The sequence below is a fragment of the Rhamphochromis sp. 'chilingali' genome (genome assembly GCF_963969265.1).
Source record: "Rhamphochromis sp. 'chilingali' genome assembly, chromosome: 15".
NCBI classification, from domain to species: Eukaryota; Metazoa; Chordata; class Actinopteri; order Cichliformes; family Cichlidae; genus Rhamphochromis; species Rhamphochromis sp. 'chilingali'.
The window spans coordinates 14,337,309-14,359,131 of NC_137942.1; the positions used below are offsets into that span (position 1 = coordinate 14,337,309).

A 21,823-nucleotide genomic window follows, 5' to 3' on the forward strand; every position below is an offset into this window, starting at 1 on the left:
CCTTACACTTGTGTTTCAACAGACTTTATGGTTATTGTCAAACCGATATTAAACATTAACAACACAGACATGCCTTGTTTGGATAACAGCCAGTCAGACTCTGGCCTACTGAGACTATTGCTATTTACACACAGGCCCAGCCCCAGCCACTGGGGCCATAGGAATGCTGAGTGATCAGAGGGCAGTTTAGGTGAGCTCAGTCTGAACTTGTTTGGATCAGATTCAGAGCATGGGGTTTGAGGTTTGCAGCATGGATCCAGCAGTGACAATTCTTGTAGAGCACAGGTGTCGAACTCTAGACCTCGAGGGCCAGTGTCCTGCAGGTTTTTAGATGTGTCCTTGATCCATCACAGCTGATTTGAATGGCAAAATTACCTCCTCAACAAGTTCTCCAGAGGCCTGGTAATGAACTAATCATTTGACTCAGGTGTTTTGACCCAGGGTGAGATCTAAAACCTGCAGGACACTGGCTCTCGAGTTCGACACCCCTTTTGTAGAGCATCTGTGCCTGCAGAGGGTGCCATCACTGCAGGGCCTGCCAGCATACAGTGCCATGCATCCTATATTTGACTCATTGTCTTGAACAAAAGACTCCCGCTTCCTGCCACTGGTATGTCAGGTTGCTGGGCAGAATTTGATTAATTTTTCCAACATGTGTATTTTGATTATTGTGTGTTTTCATTTATTTCATTATCTAATTTCACTTTAAATGCATTGCCTTAGTTCAGTCATGAAATATTTGATTTGGTAAAATTATAATGAAGGCAGGATTGTGAAAAAGACTGAAAACTAGATATGACATTGATTCATTTTGCATAGTAAAAATACAATACTTAATTTATTTAGCTGAAGACAGGGCCAACACACAATTACTGAGCTACTAGTTTAACATTTTTAACACATCCTTTAAGAGTATAGTAACCAGAGTGCAAAAGTGATGATTAATGCCAGAATCAAACATTGTTTTATTTAAATTAAAGCATTCTTTGAGAATCATGAGTTACATGGACCACAATCACAATATTGCCTACTGTAGCCACACAGTTTAGCCTGTGCTTAACACCTTTAATGAACATGAACGTATTTATTTTCACAGTCATCTGAAACTATGAATTAATTGGATAACCTCAGGAACACTTCATGTACATGTGGCAGGATGAATGTTATTCCTTGGTTCAACCCACTTTCAGCCTGGCGCATTAGGGGGCGCTAGTATAAATAGTGGCCATCTGAGCATTCCTGGATCGCTTACCTGTGATCTCCTTTTTGGTCACCTGACTTCCCTTTGGTGTTGCAGAAATCATTCTGAAGCCTCCATCGCGGCTGGTCATAGCTGTAGAAGCCTCCTATGAGCCACTCTGCTCATGTTTCATGACGCGCTTTACTCGGAAGTGTGGGCCTTAGTTTTACGCAACGCCACGCTAAGTGAAGTGCTGCTGCTTTGCTTTGCTTTGCTTTTACCATCTGTTGCCCTCAGACGTTGGTGTGTTGGTGGTCCTTGTCGTCTGGGGCTGGGCGCTCATGTATGTACCGGCTCACTCCTGGTGGCCGATTGGCGGGGCCGGGCGCCTGTGGCCCGGCTGGGCTCCTTCCGGGGGGTGGGATGCCCTCAGGCCTCTGGGCCTGAAGCTCGGTCCTCTCTGGCACAGCTGGCTGCTGGCAGAGCCCGCGGGCACACCACTGCAACGGGGCTATGGCTCCCCACACTCCCTAGCAGATCGTTACATGGAGAAACCTTTGGAATACAAGCATGCTGATCCACACAGGTGTGCACACAGGTGTACACACGGGTGTTCACAGACGCGGACTACAGCTTTCTTGGCTGCTGCCTCAAAGCACATTGTGCGCTGTCTATCTTGCGTGCTGCACAATATCGTTTATTATTTAGTATCTACTGTTATCTACTGCTAGCTAGTTTATTGTGATGGTGCTGTTTTTTTTATTATGTTGCTCTTTGTTGTTTGCTTTCTCTTCTGTTTTTTTTCTCCATACAGGTGACCCAGGTGTTTTGTTTGTTTTTCTTTTTTCTTTTTTTCTTTCTTTTTCTTTCTTCCCCCCCTTCTCACCGTCTCTTCTCCCCTTTGGTTTTCTTTCTCTCCCTCTCTTTCTTTCATTCTTTCTCCCTGTCCTATCCCCCAGTCATCTCTGTCCCGTTTGCAGCAACTGAAAATAAAATAAATTCATAATTATAATACAGATCAATCAAATGGACCAATATGGCAAGGCCATGATGATCCACTTGGTAAAATAAATCCGCTTGGCATCTTTCTTGGCCTCAAGACAACAATTCTGATGGCTAAAGATCCAAACGGGACACAAAAGAAAAAAGGGGAAAAAAAACCAAGGTGCAAAATAACTGCCCATGAACTGAGAAAAGTCAAGCGTGCAGCTGCCAAGATGCCACTTGCCACCAGTTTGGCCATATTTCAGAGCTGCAACATCACTGGAGTGTCCAAAAGCACAACGTGTGCAATACTCAGAGACATGGCCAAGGTAAGAAAAGCTGAAAGACGACCACCACTGAACAAGACACACAAGCTGAAACGTCAAGACTGGGCCAAGAAATATCTCAAGACTGATTTTTCTAAGATTTTATGGACTGATGAAATGAGAGTGAGTCTTGATGGGCCAGATGGATGGGCCCGTGGCTGGATTGGTAAAGGGCAGAGAGCTCCAGTCCGACTCAGACGCCAGCAAGGTGGAGGTGGAGTACTGGTTTGGGCTGGTATCATCAAAGATGAGCTTGTGGGGCCTTTTCGGGTTGAGGATGGAGTCAAGCTCAACTCCCAGTCCTACTGCCAGTTTCTGGAAGACACCTTCTTCAAGCAGTGGTACAGGAAGAAGTCTGCACCCTTCAAGAAAAACATGATTTTCATGCAGGACAATGCTCCATCACACGCGTCCAAGTACTCCACAGCGTGGCTGGCAAGAAAGGGTATAAAAGAAGAAAAACTAATGACATGGCCACCTCGTTCACCTGATCTGAACCCCATTGAGAACCTGTGGTCCATCATCAAATGTGAGATTTACAAGGAGGGACAACAGTACACCTCTCTGAACAGTGTCTGGGAGGCTGTGGTTGCTGCTGCATGCAATGTTGATGGTGAACAGATCAAAACACTGACAGAATCCATGGATGGCAGGCTTTTGAGTGTCCTTGCAAAGAAAGGTGGCTATATTGGTCGCTGATTTGTTTTTCTTTTGTTTTTGAATGTCAGAAATGTATATTTGTGAATGTGGAGATGTTATATTGGTTTCACTGGTAAAAATAAATAATTGAAATGGGTATATATTTGTTTTTTGTTAAGTTGCCTAATAATTATGCACAGTAATAGTCACCTGCACACACAGATATCCCCCTAAAATAGCTAAAACTAAAAACAAACTAAAAACTACTTCCAAAAACATTCAGCTTTGATATTAATGAGTTTTTTGGGTTCACTGAGAACATGGTTGTTGTTCAATAATAAAATTATTCCTCAAAAATACAACTTGCCTAATAATTCTGCACTCCCTGTAGTAAAAGAGACTTTAGTCTGTGGCTTACATGTTATTATGTTATTAAGTAAGCGAACGCTGTAACAAGGACTGATACAGTTTAAATGTCCGAACTCTGAATTAGTGTGGTCTCCATTCTGCTTGTTGGATTGGAGTTAAAGTCATGAGAAAAACATGGTCAGGGCTCTGTAATTTAAGTAAACAATGGCAGGGGAACTTCTGCAGACACAGGTAGGGCCCCAGCTGAAATGTGCTGATTTTAGCAATAATAGGCTGCTATTCTGTAACTGTGTAGTAACCTTTGGCCTAAATCAGAGGCTTGATGCAATCTTTCAGCAATATTGCCATGGTAACATTTCTGCATAACCTGTTTCTGCAAAATATCATTCAATAGTTAAACACAGAAACTGTGTATGTGTTAGCATGAATTTACTTTATTTACAATACAAACATAAGCGTAGATATATTGAGACCAATAAAAAGACTGCTGTTTTGAAAGCAGTAGTCTTTTTATTGGTCTTAATTTGTCTTTAGAAAGGATTAATCAAGGAGGATATGTAGACTAAAGTAGATGTCAGTGCATAGAATACCATCACTGTGCATTAGATTTACAGGTACTTCACTCTATAGACTAATGCTAATTCATAAGAAAAACACACAGTTATCAAAAATTTCTGGTTCTTTTTCATTGGCGTCTGACAGCACACAGCTTCTGAGGTGAAGGAGAGAGTGTGAAGCCCACAACTGGTGTCAGGTCCAGTTCATCCTCTGAAACTCCAGGAGGGGGCGTGAATCGAAAGTGCTGAAGGAGAGACGTGAAGAACAGGAAGATCTCCATTCTGGCCAGACCTTCTCCGAGACACACCCTGCGCCCTGCAAGGACAGAGGTGAAAATAGTCTTAGGTATATGCAAGCGTAACATATTTGTTTATTTGGGGTTTTTTTAATGGCACCTGCAGAAAATGGCATGAAGGCATCTCTCCTGACAAATTTACCCTCCTGATCAAGGAAATGAGAAGGGGTAAAAGTAAACGGGTTCTCCCATTCACTCTCATCGTATAGGACTGAAGTGAGAAGGGGAAATACAGTAGTTCCCTGTAGCAGAAGTAAAGCATAATGTTCAAAATGTAAGTTAATATATAACAAAGAAAGAAAAACAAATTTGTGTTCACTGGAATAAATGTTAGCAGCAAACCTCTTTGATAAAATAGCCATGAAGGGAAACATCTCTGCTGGTTCTGTGAGGAATAGCCATGGGAACAAGGTTGCAAAGTCTTTGTGACTCATGGATAACAGCATCAGTGTACGGCAGGTTCTTTCTGTCCTCGACACAAACTTGTCGACTTCCAACCACCCTGTTCAGCTCTTCCAGAACCTGGTCTGCATGTAAATGAAATATAAATCAAATTTAACAATATGTGACCTTTTTTTAAGTTCATGTAAATTGAAACAAGCCTGGCGAGGAATTTCTGCACCTTGGATATGAGGGTACTTGGCCATGTACAGCAGACACCACTGAAGTGTATTTCCTGTGGTATCGGTTCCAGCTGCAAACAGATTTATCACACTGTAGAGCAGGTTATCATCATGATAGTGTGAATCCTTGATTTCAGACTTCTAGCACGACATATGGAGAAGAGTAAATGCCGTTAATGAACAACATTAACAGTATAGGACTGGAGTGACCGCTGATACCTCACCTCCAGTTTTTGCCTATGAATCAGAAACGCATCAACAAAGCATCTGCACATCTCAGGGTTGAAAGTCTCTTTAAGGTTTCCTATGATCCTTTTCATCTCCGCCTTGTTGTCTTCAATATTTTTCATCAAATCCCTCCAGTCTTTAAGAAATGGACCCAGCCACGGAACTATGTTGTATATCTGTTAGAGTGACCAATACAAATAAATTATAGCCAGAAAACATAACTATGAAAATCATGAGCCCCAGTTGAGCCTCATTTACTTATTATTGTTTGAACATGGGTTTCAAATTTTGACATATTCATCCTGATGCTGATAATCTTGGAATATTTGCCATTTTCGTTATGTTTGAAGAGGTGTAATGATGCTTTTCTACACATTGTTGTGCTATTAATTGAACATGTTTGTCTTGTTAACATTTAAATGAATTCATTAGACAAATAAGGAAAATCTTACAATTTCTAATTTCAGAAGAGATGTATATCTGTACTGATTTTCCATGTCAGCATTAAATTATATAAGTACCAGAAGGGAAGCTGAGCCCGTCAGACGGATGGACTCATTGTCTCTTTCCACCATAGCTTGGAAGACAGGATCTTTGTATTCAAACCTCTTTCCAAACATTATAGCTGATATAATGTTTGAAGCAGCATAAACTAGTGTCTGCCTATTGTTGAAGGCTTTCCCTGTAATAAAAAATAGTTAGAAATAATTAGATATAAAATATATAATGAACTGCCACACATTATAAATACCTCAGTTTAGGCTCACTTTGAGATAATGTAGCATTAATGTCATACTGGCTGTTCTGACTCAGTGTTAAGGTTACTTTTTTTTTTTTCAACTAAAGTAGGATTATTGTGAAGTGTTAGACATCATAACCCAAAAATGTAAATGTATTGTTAGTTGAGCAAAATAATGTTAATATCCACTCACTGACCATTTTATTGGGCACACCTGTTCAACTGCTTGTCAACACAACAATCTCACTGTCATTTAAGCATGTAGACATGGTCAAGAAGACCTGCTGAGGTTCAAAATGAGCATCAGAATGAGGATGAATGATTACGTTTTTACTCTGATTTTCCAGCAAAATCTACTCAAGGGTTTACAAAAAAATTGTCAAAAAAAAGAAAATATCCAGCAAACAACAGTTCTCAAACTGCTAAGAGGTGGGCAATGGTAACTCACAAAGCCACGTGTTGCAAACAAGGTATGCAGAAGAGCATCTCTGAATGCACAACATGTTGAACATTGAAGCAGATGGGCTAACAGCGAGAGATGGGCACACAAGGTGTCACTCCTGTCAGATAAGAACAGGAAAGTAAGGCTACAGATTGCACAGACAGTTTGAGTACAGTTCCCTGTACTCAAATGCTCTTCACAGTCAACAGATCAAAGTCCAATAGAGAGTGCCTTTGGGATGTAGTGGGATGTGGGATTTAAATCCACAATGTGAAGCTGGCAAATCTACAACAGTGAACCGTTAATGACCAAAATCTGTGAAATGTTTCCAGCACCTTGTTGAATCTGTGCCATGATGAGTTAAACCACTTCTGAGCCCAAAATCGTCTCTAACCCAGTACGAGCATAGTGTACTGTTAAGGTTCAAAATATTGGGGATGGAGACAAGAGAAAAAACCACAATAACAACACTGGTCCGGCCGGGTTGAGTCAAACGATGATTTAATGATCACACACGTGGGAGATGGACACTGATGCAGACAGCCTCAAAATCTCAAAATGGTGGAGCATTGCTCAAACTTTTATAACCTCTGGTGCCTCCACCTTATCATAAAAAGCCTAAACATTCACATGCTCTCTCTCTCACCCAGCGCCTAAGCTACGACCTTGGCTCCCTGTTTATCTGCTCCTGCTGAAATGGGGCAGAAAACTCCAGCACACTCTGTTCTCTTCTACTCAGACAAATTAGACAATAACCTTCTGCGAACAGTATTTCTTATAACTCAGCAATATAATGCATCATAAAACAATATCATTCATTCACAACAAGTCAGCAATTTAATGTAATGCAAATCAGTTTAACTAATGCAATAGTTATCAGCTTCTTCTAATTCAGGAGAATAATGCAAACTAAAACTACATAATAATTCACAATCTTTAATTAGGGGTATAACATGGCATAAAATAATATCATAATTTTACAATTCCCCCTGATGAGGTCATTAGAATAATGACCTCACAAACACCCTGTAGCCCAGTGTGGCCGGGTTCATCTCTTCTCACTCCCGAGGTCCTTTGTCCCCCTGAGGGGCAAACCATATGTAAGATGACCTCTGTGTTTGCGCAAGTCAGGTGCAAGACAAACTATTACTACAAGGATAGCAGGTCCAGATGACACTCCCCTGTTCTCCCACAGCTTTATTTGGTGTTCCCTGATACCATTCAGACGTAGACTAGAACCTCTGTCCGAAGAGCTCTTAACCTTTATTTTATTGCTGCAGCTACCAGTGTCGTCCAGTTGGGTGATCCTCTGCTCTTAATTCCTCAACCTTAGGGGTTAGACAACCCTTCAGTCGTAACACAGATCAGGGGATTATTCTGCTCCGATTTCAAACAACGATCTGTGTATTCTCCAGAAAAAGGAACAGGAAGGTGTCCCCTTTTTGCCCAAAAGCCTCTCGAACTTCGTTGGTCTGGTGTTCCCGGATTTCCGCCAACCCCTTCATGGTTATTGCTGTGTTTATGGGATCCATCCTTTTGTGGTGACTAGCTGGAGCCCAAACGCCATGACCCTTGGACCCAGTTGATGTCTCGGCAGTCACTGTGTCTGACTCTGCTACGGAGGGTCCTCGCATCTCTGTGACCTCGTCTGGTGTCTGTTCCTTTCTCTGTAAGAGACAGAAAACCAAAACACCTCTCTTCCTAACCCTAATAATCTAATGTTATTATCTACTGACCTTCTAGTGATTCAGAATTGGTCTAAAACATTCAGAATGTCCCAGGGACTTATTCTAATCATATCTTATGTGTGTGTAAGCATGTTTGCATTTAGCCCTCCGCACTCAAGGCATTTCTTACACTTTATCAGTCCGGACAGTCACGCCGAACGAAGCTTCTGACCTTCAAAAGGCCGAGTGCCAACTCGTTATAAGCACATTTGCAAGGTGTGTCTGAAAATTATTGAAACCCCTCTTTTTAACAAAAGACAAAAAATTAACAAATCTTCTAAACGCTATTCAGTTCATTTCAATGAGTAATGATTAAACATGAAAGTGATAGTTTATGCTTTTTCACTGATTCTCTAAAAGGTCCGTCTTCTCGGACCGCTATTAGCTTAAGCTTTACCATTCCTAAATTATTAAAGACACAAATGAAGTTATAAAATGTTCAAATAATCCTGGTTTGATGTTAAAGCTCAACCTTCCCCCCCTTTTTTGACACATTCCAATGTGTCAAATCAACGGAGCTAGAACATTCAAAAAAAAATTAGGCAGCTACAAAGTTTCCCAGACTCTTAAGGTGATCCGCGTGTAACGTTCTGACTCAGGTATTTAATATTTTAATGAATCTCGTTTAATTAACTGCCACTATTTAAACTAACCTTAAAGACATAATTTAAGAAAAGATCACAAAGAATAACATGATATCAGTGTTTTGTAAGCGCGTGCGGCCCTCCATGCTCGAAGCCTTTCCCCTCAATAGATCAGTCAGACATTCGCGCTGACTGTAGCTTTTAACCCTTATTAACTTGAGCACAACTCTACAATGAGCAACAAGTTGCAATATGTATAAAAATGATCGTGGTTACACCTGCAATGAAAAATTATATCATTATCCTAACACCTGTAAATAGAAGATTCATCAGAAGTTATAACAATCACAGGAACACAGATGTTAGTATAAGGTCAAAAGCTTCAATAAATGATCATCGATGCAATGCTTGTTGCATGATTCTCATACAATAATAATGCTGACATTGAAAATAACAGTATAACACCCCCTTTTGTCCCGTTTCACTTGACACCTAAACGTTTATAAATGCCTCTTTAATTCTTGATTTTATTTCCCCCTTTTCTCCCCTTACTGACCACAGCAGGGGGATCTTAGTTTTGAATCAGCCATGAATCCAGCTCACCTGATTCATCAGTGAGCTCCACCATCACTGGCGTCTGACAGGGTGGCGCTGCATACTCTTCCTTTAATATCACTATTTTCAACCTGTTAATGAGAGTGTTTAAACCTGAAGTCGACTACGTCCACAACAAGTCAATACAGCTGTAAATGTGGCCAATTATCAATCTATTACCAATCAATAACAACAGATAACTTCTATTTTATGCATGCTTTTAATCAACCACTCACCCAGAGGATCTCCAATCCCAGCAAGTTCCTTCTCCTCCTTTAATGAGTCTGTCCTCCTTCCATGCCCTGGTAACCGGTCCATCCAGAGCCATATGATCTCAAATATACATACAACAAGCCAAACCACACCTTGGTCACACCAACCCCTTCCCACCCCCAAGATGTCCAATGCCATCCTAGTATGGACTGTCAAAAGTGGCTTTAACGCTGACTGTCCTGACAATCCATCTCATACTTTTCCTGGTCAGATTTGCCAATCTCTGCACCAGGGTTTTAAACGTTTCGCCATTTTCATTAGGTTTTATTTGTGTTTTGCAAAAGTTAAGTGTAACCAAATCTCAGTTGCATCATATCAGTCATGCTCTTCTAATTATCCTTGGGTGTTGAGACTAATAACTATTAACTCTTGCCGCACCGAGTGGTCCTAATTTTGGTTAAAGTTAATTGATAACCTTTTGAAGGCGATTGTTTCACACCTTTATTTAGATGTCCCAGTCCTGTTATCTCGGGATACATCACGCTGCCTTATCTGGGGTTAGCTGTTTTCGGGGGATGCGGGTTGAGTGGGGGAGCTCTTCAACGAGGGGGAGTGTGCTCCCCCTGATGAGGTCTTCTAGGTAAGCTAGGTTAACCTTCTTGTGTGAGCTTTTCAAGTGCACTTTTAAGGTTTGTGGGATTTTTTGTTTTATAAATGTCCCTCAAGACCCCCTGATGACCCAGTAATTCATTTTTGCGCACTGTAGTACACATTTAGTTTTTTGCTTGTAGCTCTCATACTCTACTTGCCACTCCTCTAAGTCCTGATGTTTCTTAGAGAGGACAACAGAACCTTTAAAATTATATCACATGTGTGGGGGTGTGGCCTTGCCAATTGTTTTTCCCACCTTTTCAAAATGGCTGGCGTGCCCACAAGCACATTTTATGGAAGAAAGAAAGGTAAGCTTGATATTTACAATTAAAATGTTTTGTTAAACTCAGATTTTTATTTTATTCAAAAAATAAACATCTAGTAAATAATTTCAGGGGTCTTTAAGAATTAGGCTCATTTACTTTCACAGGGAACATGACTAATTTATTAATGTGTGCTCTACACATTGGGACTTTATATTTATATTTATTTCACTTTTTCCTAATACCCAACTTTTGACAAAGGCGGAGAGAATTCTTAACACAATTATTAAGGGAGATTCAAACATAGATTTTTCAAAATATGAGAGGGTCAGGACCCACTAAAAGCCACAGAGAAGATTATCGAGATGCAGTGGCAGATGTAATAGAGAAAGACACAGGGCCACCTGAAATCTGTCGTCCTATCTGGTGCAAAACCAACATGTAGTAGAATCTGGAATTTTGATTTTGAGTTAAAAATAAAATATGGGTAAAATGCAGAAATCTTTTCCAGTAAAGTAAAAAAAATAAGTGTCGCAATTATAGTTGAATCCATAACACCTAATTGTTTCTACGAGATCACGTCGTTGCTGAAAGTTATCAGTGATCTCAATGTGTGAAAAGAACTCACAGTATCTGGAGTTTAAGCTCCTCTTGGCTGAGAAACCTGGGACAAACATGTGAACAAGACCTGAATAATACCAGTAATGAAGACTTCTCTCCAAAGATCAATAAAAGGAAGCCCCAATCTGATGAGAGTCTAGCAAAATATGGTTCACTCCACTTGCCTGAAATGGTTAGCAGTCCAAGGCATTTCAGTTGTAGAATGATTGGGTACAACAATGAAACAGATGTGAGATGAGGGAAGTGCCAAATGTTCCTTTGTGTCTCCAAATAAAATCAGTACTTCCTCAGATATCCTAAATAAATTGACTTTTGTGAAATAGACAGTTCAGTGCCATCACTTATTCCTAAATCAATAGTTTACAGCTAGTGAAGTGTCAGTGACTTCTGGGTTGGTCCCTGATCTTCATCTTATGAGATTGTTATTTTAATAACACTTGATTCATTTAAAAGAAAAAAGAAAAAAGAAAAAAGAAAAAACGAAAATATTTTCTCCCTGTTTTTTCTTGTTCTCTGGGTCTCAGGAGGACATTACGTCCCTCTCCACTACAAGACTCTTGTTATGTCTACAAAACAGTCATATTAAAATCATCCTCAATTCTATTCTGGCGCTGTCTCCCGACTTTTCCTGACCTGATTCTGCGCGTGAACGGAGCAGCAACACAGACAACTCGACTAACGTACTACCTTAATTTCACTATAGGGCACGCACACATCAATGCAACCAAACACATTTTGCTATAAATCTAGTTAATTTTAGTTAGTTTTGTGAACATTCAGTACAGTTTTAGTTAGTATTTCTTTTTTTTTTTGATTTTATTACCGTTAACGCAAATTTTCCACTTCTACTTTTCGTTATTTCATTTGTTGTCTTTAATAATAATAATCTCCTCTGCACCCTGAATAAACACCATTAACATGATCAACCTTTTGCTGCTTGTTATTACACTATGTTATTGAATCAAATACTTCATGCTTATGTGGTTTACGACATTATATGTATCTAAATCTCCACTTTGTGTCTAAATGTTTGAAGGATTTTTGAGGGTCAAATTTTGAGAATTTGACCATAGTGAAAGTTATGGCATTATCACCCCCTTTGGGGATTACCTGTTTCCAGTTTTGATGATATTCCTCCCCGTTCTTTATTTTTGCAAGTACCCCTCTTCGGTGGCGAGAAACTGTTGGTGCGATCAAGCGGGTGCTGTAAAAACAAAAGCTCAGGACAGAACAGTCACCAGTCATGTACTTCATTCAAAATTAACAAATATCAAGCTTCATATTGATCCTCTGAGTGTAATGGTACATTTTAATTTGCACTTCTAAAAACAATATTTTCTTTATTTTACTCTTGTTCTTGTGCAGCACCACCCCTCAGCACATGCCCCTGTTATTTTATCTTACTTTTAAATTGTTGACTACTTCAAGAGAGCGCCCAAAAGACGGGGACCAGTGTTTATCATTACATATCTCCATTTTGAGTGTGGCTGTCTATCATTCCCCTCTTATTCATAGACCTCGGTGGAGGGTTTTTTGTTTGTTTTTTTTTCTAAAATTAATTGACTCTCTATAGTGACCCACTATGGTTAATAATAACATGCTCAGTCATGAGTGGGATCAAACCTTTTCTTCACTTTAGCATTTAATATTCCCAACAATATAATGTAATACCTTAATTAAAACACAGCTACTAAAACACAATTTCCTTAATGCAAACATCAGTAGCTCAAAATTAGCAACCAAAGGGTTCAGTCTGCAGTTCACACTGCTGTGAAGCTACAGCTCTTTAGTCTCTGTCATTCTTCTGTCCTTGCAGACAAAACAAAGCAAAACAAAACATCCACCCTTCTTTTACAGGCTGGGTGAATTGTCTGTGGACATTCAATAATCCTAAAGTCAGCACCGTTTTTGTCTCAGTATCAAGTTAGTTAAACTTTTAGTCGTCAGTCCATGACTTTCAGTCGTCAGTCATATGCATACATCCACACACATTCATACCAAAAGTTGCTGATAATGGAGTCTCACGCGCAGCCTATTCGAGGCTCCATCACCAGCAAGATGACGTCATCATTTTAAAGGAAACAGCTCCTTGTTTGTTTTTCCTTCTTTGGACTGGATTGACTCGCTGCAATCCTTTTAGGCTTCAGGATCAGTCTCCCATATAAGTGAATTTTCTCCCAAGCCCATTATAATCATGGAGAAAAAATACTTTGCGACTGTTTTCAATAAGAATATTTTATAGCGCTTTAAAGTTCAATCTCTCAGGCCTGGATTAAAGAGCTGATTTGTTAAATCAGGAACTCACAAAATACCAAAATATCACCACCGGTGGATCACACCTCTCAGATGTTCTTATCTCAGTGCACTGTAACAAAAGCAAACCCAGACGTAACCAATTAAACACTCATATAATAACAGATACTGGGGCCCATTGCAAACATGTCCAAAGTTCAAACCATCTTTCTCTCTCTTAGAGAAAGAGAACAATCCAAACCTCACTGATAGAATCAACCTAGTATCAAACAAAACCCAAAGATCAACCAAAACTCCTTTTTGCACCAACAAAACATGTTGGATTTACTTGACTCAATAGTGGACACTAGTTACACACCAACTCTTTACCTTGGCAAAAACGTAAACAACTAAGTTGAATCAACACAACCTTTTCATAATCTCTTCGAAATAAAACTCACACCATTCATTCATCATTTTCGCTCTGTACCACTGCTCCTTGTTAGACTGTGTGAAGCACAGTAAACAATTCAGTGGAGGCTTTGAGCCATAAACAGACATCACGCACAGACATTGTTTTCATTATCAAAGTGCTTCAGACCATGTCCTCTAAATCTACACAAATGCCCTCTGCGTGGCATGAAATACATTTAAGCAATAAATAATCAATCAGTTCTTGCTGTTGTAACCAACTCCGTATTTGGATGTTTGTGTGCAGCATTTGTTAGTAAAGCATTCTTCATTGCATCAGCGTGTGTGTGTGTGTGTGGATCACTTCTCAGTTCATTGAATCAACATTTTAATTTGTGTGTGTGTGTGTGTCATTTCTCCCTCAATCAACGAGTGCATATGTTCATATGTATGTTTCTTTTCACTCTGAGTCGGTGCATGTAGATGTGTGTGTTTGTGTGGGTGTTTGTGTTCATCACTTTCCTGTTGTAGTGTTCTGGGTAAACCACGGCCTGAAGCGTGCCCTGGGTCCTGCCCTCCTCCTTTTCAGTCTGTTTGCATCCATTGGTGCTGCTGCTCAGAGTTCTGTCCATACTGGTTCTGGCCCCAATTGAGGCAGTCCTTTTCTCCAGTGTCCAGCATCTTCTCCTTATTTCGCTCCTCCTTAACTTGACCCTTTTGCTTCGGTCTTCCTTCAGGGTTTTGATACGCAGCTCAATTGTCTGGATGTCCGTTTGTTGCTTGCAGAAGTGCGACTGCTGTCCGTTTGTTTGCAGGTGGAACGGCTGACATCCAGAAGGTGTATAGGAGAGTCTGCAGCTTCCACCTCCCCAGTGGAAGACCTCAATCTTTGTTCTGTTAGTTTCACACAGGCCTCAAGGCTCTCTGGGATCCCTGCTTGCACTTTCAAGCCCACGGCTGAGGTCGTAGTCGTGGTCCCATTCCACGGGAATGGAGTCCATGGTTGTTTGGGTGTCTCGGCCCGAGCGTTCAGTCCAGAGCTGGGCAGCCCAGGACGCTGAGCGATCGGAGGACGGCAGAGGCGACAGAAAGCCATCCCCCTAACGTTCGCTCCATAGCAGACCGGACAAATCACACTGCTCATCTAGCTCCAGGATGCTCCGGCCTGATTTCAAGTCCGGTGTCTAGGACTCCAAGCCTGATGGGTTCGATTTTCAGCTAGCTCCTCCTGGGCCATGCTCAGTTTCTGCTCTGATGCCTCGAGGTCTTATTGAGGGCAGAAACCTCAGAGTCTTTTCCGTAGAAATCAGATTTAAGTCCATTGATGTTTTCCTTGCTTTGCTCCACGGCCTTTTGCGGCTCTGCTGTTCGGCTCTTCTCAGAGGTCAGCTCCTGGCCGAGCCCCGACACCTGTGCCTTCAGCTTATTTTCTCCTGGTGTTTTGTCCATTCTGAGGTGACCTCAGTTACTCCTCCTGTCCCTGGCACGCCCTTTTTGCTGCCCGATGGTCATTGTTGGTCCGTCACTGTCCTGCACAGTTTTAATGCAGAGTGGTTAAGGTCAGCATGGTTTTGCTCGGCCTCACTTTTCATCTGGGCTTAATGGGCGTCTCGTCACAGCTCTGTCAGCTGAAGCTGTCTTTTTCCATATGGCAAGAATGTAAAGAGTGTGTGAGAGGGGTGTGTCCAATCAGGCACAATGCTGGTGGCTTTGCGAGTGCCTCGTTTTCCAAATCCAGATGTTTATTTGTCACGTACACAGCAACAGAGAGAACAGTCTGTTGTTGGGATGGCTGAGGTCTTTCACGATCTTCCTGGTCTTGGTCCAGCACCGCCTGCTGTAGATTGAGTGCAGGTCAGGGTGCTCGGAGCGGATGGTGCGCTCAGCTGATTGCACAACCCTCTGTAGTGCTTGTCTGTCCGGCATGGTGCTGTTCCCGAACCAGACAGTGATATAGCTGCTCAGGATGCTCTCAATAATTCCTTTATATAAGGTGGTCAGAATCGGTGGTGGGAGCCGGGCCTTTCTCAGTCTTCTCAGAAAGAAAAGACGCTGACAGAAATCTCCCCGTGTAGTGAAACGGGCCTTGGATTACCGCTCTCCGTCTCTGCTGCATGAGATCATTTTCCTGCAGCACTGTTGACATTTTCAAGTTGTCGTTGCGGGTTCAGCTGCTTTAGCATTTAGTCAGGGTCACATCAAAGATGGTAGAGGAGAGAGCAAAGATGGTAGAGGGGAGAGCAGGAGTCCAGGGTCAGCCTCGGCTTTTCCGGGCCGACAAAGCAGCCTGTAATCAAGCATAAAGAGAAAAAACAAAACAAAACAAAAACAAAAACAAACGAACAGGAAAATCATGTTGTATTGGCTGTGTTACTCAGAGAGGGGAAAAACAACGGGACCAGGCCCTGTGTCAGCCTTCTCTCCCCCTTTTTTTTTTTTTTTTTTCTCACCATATAATCCTCTCATAACTCACCAAGCTGACAGGACAACACAGGTACATGTTAAAATTCTTAAGATCATGTTTAAAGCACAAAAATGGAATTTTCTTTCATTCAGTAATCACTTGTATTAATAAATCAGAAGAAAACATGTCACAGTTTGACTTTTATTAACCACTAAATTTGTCGTGTTATCACTGGTTGTGATTTTTTTTTTTTTTTTGAAGTTAAGTTGTTGTCCTGCAACCCAGAGGGTTTATTTGTTAGTAGTGGATAAACTTTATTGTGTAACGGCGGGTGTATGTTAAGTTTCACTGCTTTAAACTTGCTGGAAAATCTTCACGTGTTCATGGGTGTAAGCTGTTTCTTCATTGCGTGTATGTGCGTTTGTACATGGGCTAATTTAACGTTTTTTCTCAAACGAGGCATTTCTCTAGCACGTGCCTCTCTCTCACATTTCTCTGCTTGTGTGTTTTTATTTCACCTTTTTGTTGTGATGCTCCAGGCGCCTTCCCAACCTCCACAAGTCTGTTGGCCGCAATTTTATGTGTTAAAACTTCTCTTAATTTCTCCTTTAATTCTCTGCTAGCTGCTGTCTTTTCCACAGCTGCTGATTCTTGCTGAGTTTGGTTTCCATTACTATAATTTTGCTTCGGCCGCCGTGCTTGTGGGGGCAGTTGGTCCAGCCCTGTAGCCACCTGTATCAACACACTGAGAGATTTATTTAATATCATTTTCATCACTGTTAAATAGACTAGCAGGCAAGACGCCCACCTTTGCACTGCAGACTACATGCCAGTCTCCCAACACACTCCTCTCTGAGTTTCAGCTTTAAAACCCAACCTCATTCACACCCTAGTCATTCGAAACCTTATTTGTAGTATCATAATCAGCAAAATCAGCGTTTTAATTACAGGCATGTATCATTGTTTGCAAATCAAAATTATAAAACTCAAAAACACGCTAAACAGGAAGCAAAGTCCTCTGTGCGCGTCACAGCTCATTTGCATGTTCACACACCGTCTAAAAATAGCTCGCAGCGCTGCAGTGCGCTGTCGTCACACACAGGGTCACACAAAGCTCAGACAAAACTCTTCTATTTTATATTACAAAGACGTCTTGTATTTACAATCACTGACAGGCCTAACAGATTGAGCACCTAAGAAATTTCGACAAATTTAACCATAACGGGTCCAACCGAAGAAAGTTAACTTTTTTGTAATCAATTAAACAGTATCTGTTACTTCTGGAACAGTTTCTGACCTAATTTCTAAAATCCCTAACTCAATTTAACAGTATCCAAACAAGCACATGACACCGTTTAAAACGGTGAGGAGACTCGGTAACTCCTAGCTTATTTCGGGATGCCCTGTACCCCACAGTTAAACCAAAACTGAACTACCCCTGTTCGCCGACAGGTCAAGACCGCGCGTCCACGGCCAGGAGGGAGCGTAACCTCCGGGCTATGTGCTTCTTAGCATCTTCCAGTGCCGTCCTATAACAATTTTCACCTAACCGATTTTGAGAAATTTTACCATAACGGGTCTCACCGAAGAAAGATAACTTTTTTACGACCAATTCAACAGTCTCTGTTACTTCTGGAACAGTTTCTGACCTAATTTGTAAAACTATTAAACAGTATCTGTTACTTCTGGAACAGTTTCTGTCCTAATTTCCCTACCAAACTACCTGAGCCTTCAGCTCAACATCCAGGGACTCAAACCCAACATTCTCTGTTACTTCTGGAACAGTTTCATATTTCTTCAACTTCATTAAATACTCTTAAGCAACTTTAACTGCATACCACACGGTGATTCTCATCAAAATCAAAACAGACACCTACCAGTAATTTCAGTGAGTAGACTTTAATTTAGTCATATCCAATTTGGCACATTTTGGAAATCATTCAACAGGTAGTGCCTTACCTTTAGATAAGCCGGCTTTTGTCCACTCACATCAGACCACTGGCTCGTGCCTGTCCGTTCGACAACCTCGGACCGTCCAAACTTTTAAATTCCACCCCAATACCACAGGACGAGCCCCCAAGCTGTTAAGGTTCAAAATATTGGGGATGGAGACAAGAGAAAAAACCACAATAACAACACTGGTCCGGCCGGGTTGAGTCAAACGATGATTTAATGATCACACACGTGGGAGATGGACACTGATGCAGACAGCCTCAAAATCTCAAAATGGTGGAGCATTGCTCAAACTTTTATAACCTCTGGTGCCTCCACCTTATCATAAAAAGCCTAAACATTCACATGCTCTCTCTCTCACCCAGCGCCTAAGCTACGACCTTGGCTCCCTGTTTATCTGCTCCTGCTGAAATGGGGCAGAAAACTCCAGCCCACTCTGTTCTCTTCTACTCAGACAAATTAGACAATAACCTTCTGCGAACAGTATTTCTTATAACTCAGCAATATAATGCATCATAAAACAATATCATTCATTCACAACAAGTCAGCAATTTAATGTAATGCAAATCAGTTTAACTAATGCAATAGTTATCAGCTTCTTCTAATTCAGGAGAATAATGCAAACTAAAACTACATAATAATTCACAATCTTTAATTAGGGGTATAACATGGCATAAAATAATATCATAATTTTACAGTACCTAATGAAATGGCCATGGGTATATTTATATTCCTCTCTACTAAGGTTACTAAGTATTTTGTTTATTGAGTCACTTGTTTAACCAATGTGATTGTGTTTGAACTTGTCAAATTGTTCAGTAGAGCTCATGTTACCTTGATGCTGTTTAAATTCTTGGATCAGATAGTGACATTCATCAATGATTTTTCCCTCACTAATCCTCTTGCCCATTCCAAAATCTTTCAGGGTACTTAAAGCAAAGCGCCTCATTTCCTTCCACGAGTCACCATTGGAAAATAGTATTCCTGGAGATTCATAATCCGAAACAACAATGACAAAATTGTATTGTCTAAGTTTTTTTTTTTTTAAAGTTTCTCACATCAAAGAGAGATTTGTCGAGCCTCTTGGGATCGACCTGCAGCAGGTTACCGAGCAGAAGAAAAGGTCTGGGTCCTGGAGGCTCTCTCCTTTCTTTAGAGCTGAAGCTGGATAAAAGAATCTGAATGATCAACAGGCCAATGATGACCCCCAAAAGCAAAACGGAAGTGGAGGACTTAAAAACCTCTTCAAGCATGATCCTGGAAGCTTCCTTTTCTGCTTTTCAGAAATAAACACTTTCACAAGTGTTCTAACACTGAGTGTAAAGCACTCCCCACTGAAACGCCAGGCAGCAAGTCGGCATGTCAGAACAAGAATTTCCTGTTTTGCAAATTTTGCCCCACACTTTTGGAGTGCCAGGACTGCCATAATGAATTAATTAAATACACCATTAAATAATTAATTAAATGTGGCAATAATTAATTAAAATTGGAATTAATTAATTAAATAAATAGTTATGACACATGTAATTAATTAATTATTGACACATTTAATTAATTATTTATGTATTTCACATTTTAATTAATTATTGACACATTTAATTAATTATTTAATGATATATTTATTTATTTCATTTTGGCAGTCCTGGCGCCTGGCTCTCATCTTGAAATAATTTTATCTGTCAGCCTCACCCATCAAACTCAGGGGGCGGGGTTAACACTGCCCATGCAGCTTCTCTAACATTTGATTGGTTGCCGTGCAAAGTAAGTCAAAACAGGTCGATCCTAGATAATCGATTGCTTGTGTAGACTTGGGGCAGCCAGGTATCCCAGAATGCAGATCAAATCACAGGCAGCGATGGTGGTGGTGTAGTTTTAAAATACCCCGTTTTTCTGTCACCAGCTACACTTTTAACAGTGTTTTAGCCGCGACTGTCGCGACGTATGTCTGGTCAGGTTGTCAACATAGAACATGTTTGCAAAAGTGCTCAGATGTTTTCAGAGATTTCACTAGCTCTGCTAACAGTTAGCATGCAGAGTGCACCCAGGGGGTTACGTTAACCGGTTTGTTTACATATTCCACTCTCCGTGTTCCACATGTTGCATTCGCAGATTCTCATTTTCACCGAACGATCGTCTCTTTCCGCCTGGTCTTGTGTCTCTGTGCTTCTGTAACATAAAGAACGAGCTGACATTTTTCTCACGAAGCAGCGATCAGCTCAACAGACCCTCAGTTTACCTGCATGCATCCTCCTCCTCATCAGTCAGCTGTTTAACACCTGCTGCTAATTCAAGAAACACGCCTACGTTACCTGGTGATAGTCACAGTTTAACTGGGCAGCCGGTGCTCGATATAAAGCAATGTCAGCGCATTTTTCTGCACAAGATAAGTAAATATAGTGTTTTCCCAGAGCGCAGAGCTGCTGGAGCTTGTTTCCTTACAGAGCACTTTATAGGCGAACCAGCTTCATCAGCGGCTGATGTCCAATCACCAGCACACAGCTTTCAAACCTCAGCTGAGTTTTAGCTCTCAGTGGTTAAACGCTGGACTTCATTCACTCAGGTTCTGTCTGTCGGGTCACGTTTACTTCGCTGTTTTATTTACAACTGAGCAAATCGGTTTGGCTGAGGTTAAAGTTACGTTTCATAACTGCATAGTTTCACAGACGTTTAATGGTTCACTGGCACATGTGTTAGACTGAACTATCATCTAAATATCATCTGTTTTTTAATAGTTATTCAACTGTATTCTAAGCACCAGCTGTCTGTTAGAATGTGATTTTTTTCTCTCTCTCTGTTGGCAGAGGTATAAAAATGCGCAGGAAAATCTGACATGCATGGCGAACTTCACCGACGATATTTAGGGAGGAATAAACACACATCAAACATAAATGAACCATTTGTCTGTCTCCATAATTGAGAGCATTTTCTCTTCTTATGTCAACACTCTCTCCCTCTTTTTTTTTTCTTTTTTTTTTCTTTTTTTTTTTGCTTTTTCGGTCATGTTATGTTTACCTGTCAAAGGCTTGTTACAAACTATGAAACACATCGTGCAGACTTCTGGATGTTAGAAGAAAACTAATACTGCTCATGAATGAGACTAAAGGCAGGAAGGTGTCCTTTAAAACTAAACATGTTAATAGGACCTCCCTATTTATATCATAGTTTATGATATAGCACATGTATTTCAGTAATAGCCTACTGATTTCAGTGTAGTGGTGAACAGTCGCACAGCTCACGTAGGTGTTATCTGTGATACTCCTTAACTATAATTTATCCAAGTTAACTTCAGTTAACCATTCAGACAGTTCTTTTGCAATGAAAAACATAAACACCCATGCTGCCGGGAGGTTTCCTCAGTGCCAGCTGTTAACATTATAGCTGCTTATGCAGTAACCATGGTAACCACGGACTCTGAGCGGCTGGATCGACGGAGGTCAGACAACAATTTTACATGTATGATCTTAAAACAGGACACAGCCACTATACAGTGGGGCAAAAAAGTATTTAGTCAGCCACCGATTGTGCAAGTTCCCCCACTTAAAATGATGACAGAGGTCAGTAATTTGCACCAGAGGTACACTTCAACTGTGAGAGACAGAATGTGAAAAAAAAAAAATCCATGAATCCACATGGTAGGATTTGTAAAGAATTTATTCGTAAATCAGGGTGGAAAACAAGTATTTGGTCAATAACAAAAATACAACTCAATACTTTGTAACATAACCTTTGTTGGCAATAACAGAGGTCAAACGTTTACTATAGGTCTTTACCAGGTTTGCACACACAG

At 40.8% G+C, this 21,823-nt stretch overlaps 1 pseudogene across 1 annotated transcript; it reads right to left on the minus strand.

The window, feature by feature from the left end:
* Positions 1-3,921: 3,921 nt before the first annotated feature.
* On the minus strand, positions 3,922-19,375 carry LOC308411148 (cytochrome P450 2K1-like; annotated as a pseudogene). The gene is made up of 7 exons (XR_013974701.1): positions 18,871-19,375; positions 5,724-5,884; positions 5,199-5,378; positions 4,974-5,115; positions 4,694-4,878; positions 4,452-4,593; positions 3,922-4,371 (listed from the first exon to the last, which is right to left on the minus strand). The product of XR_013974701.1 is annotated as a cytochrome P450 2K1-like (transcript).
* Between the last annotated feature and the right edge of the window lie 2,448 nt (positions 19,376-21,823).